Here is a 2,123-nt window from a genome sequence, read left to right on the forward strand (position 1 = left end):
TTTTGAAACCGAGGTATCGAGACCTCAATTTCATAAACTGAACCGTAAATACTTTTATAAATATTTACGGAGTGTCATTAAGTTAGTATTAAAGTTTCGTTAGGAAATTTTAACATTTTGATAGTTAATTAATTAAAAATGATCAAATTACAAAAAAAACATTCCCGAGACTCAGTTCTCGTAAATCGAATTCGTAAATATTTATTAAAAATATTTACGAAGCTAGTTGTGTAGTTAATTAGGTTTCAGTTAAGTAAATTTGCTTGAATTAAAAGTAATTAGGTATAATGACTAAATTACATATAGGGTGATGATCGCGTGATTTTGTGATAGGTTTTAAATATTTATAATCAATCGTTCTTGAAACTAACTATTATCGCTATGTAGGCAAGTGTACCTATCGAACAGTAGTATAGTTTTAGCAAGACCGGATTGTCGAACCCAAAGGAACTAAAAGTACTAGTAATGATTGTCTTTTTATTATCTAGCCCAAGAATAAAGAGATTTTGTTTTAACTAACTAATTATCTAAACTAAGAACTCACAGAGAATAGAATTAGGGAACTGCTTCTGGGAAAATAGATTTAATTAAGACAATACCTAAGGAAAAATCCACCTAGACTGTACTTGTTATTCTGGTTCCGAATCGGACGATTTATTCATTTAACTTGTTCCGTAGAGATCCCTAAGTTATGTTATTATCCCTATTCAAGACTAATAACGGCTAATCCCTAGATTGAATAATTGAGACCTTTCTCTAATTAACACCCTAGGGTTGCATTAACTCGATCTATGGATCCCCTTATTAGGTTTCACCCTAATCTGGAAAAATCTTGTCACCCTATGTCTAGGTGCGCAAACAACTTCGCTTCATTATGATAAATGTACTCCTAGATAGGGTCTATTCCTCCTCTGAATAACGACTTTATCTTGAATTAGTATCCTGGGATATCAAAACAAGAATTAAGAACACATAATTAAGAACAAGTTAAATATTTATCATACAATTCAGAAAATAATAACAAGTTTCGTCTTAGGTTTCATTCCTCTTAGGTATTTAGGGGTTTTAGTTCATAACTAAATAAGAAAACATCTCAGAATAATAATGAATACAAAACATAAAGAAAACCCAAAACTCTTGAAGGGGAAATTGAGGAGAGATCTTCAGTCTTGATGATGAATCTGACTTCTGAAAGGGATCAATCGACTTCCTTGGAGTAATTCCTTACTCCCTATTCTGTGTGCCCTTTTTTTTTCCTCCTCTAGGGTGTATTTATAGCCTTTAGAATGCCTAAGAGCCCTCAAAATTAGCCTTTTCCGAACTAGACTAAACTTGGGCTCGGTAGGGACACACCCGTGTGACACACCCGTGTGCGATTACTTCAGGCCGTGCTCGAGCCTGCCAAATTGACACGACCGTGTGGTCTGCCCGTTTGAGGAGGTTCAGGCCGTGTTGATTTTGTACTTTGGCCCATTTTCTCCGTTTTTGGCCCGTTTCTTGTTCCTTTCGCTCTCCTATGTTCTCCTAAGTATAAAACATGAAACTAAAGCATTAGGAGCATCGAATTCACCAATTCTAATGAGAAATCATCCATAAAATGCGTTAAACATAGGGTAAAAATATGTATAAATTACGGTTTATCAAATACCCCCACACTTAAGCATTTGCTTGTCCTCAAGCAAAATTCTCAACTCATAATCAAAATAAATTCTTCTCAACTTATAATTTCTATTGATAATATCTCAAAATAATCCATAGGTAATCATACATTGAGAATTCAACTAAAAGAACATAAAAGTTTCAAACATTCCAAGTTGAGTATTTAATCATGCAAACATAGGTGTCTCCCCTCATTTAAGAAATTACCTTTGATTCAGAATATCACAGAGTTTCACATCCTTACTAAAGATTCACTCAAATCACTCGAGGTGTTTAAGGAAAATAAATGAAGCACTCAATACTCAATAATGAAAAGTCATTACCATAGGCTTGCATGAAAATCAAATCTCCACCACTATAATTTAAGATGATACATCAATCAAAACGTCTTTAGAGGGTTGTAATGAGGCTTGGTTAGGGGTGTAGTCACAAGCTGAAAGAAAGGGTTAGAATCGAGATTGAGT

Source organism: Gossypium hirsutum, chromosome A13 (assembly GCF_007990345.1).
Source record: "Gossypium hirsutum isolate 1008001.06 chromosome A13, Gossypium_hirsutum_v2.1, whole genome shotgun sequence".
Lineage (NCBI taxonomy): Eukaryota > Viridiplantae > Streptophyta > Magnoliopsida > Malvales > Malvaceae > Gossypium > Gossypium hirsutum.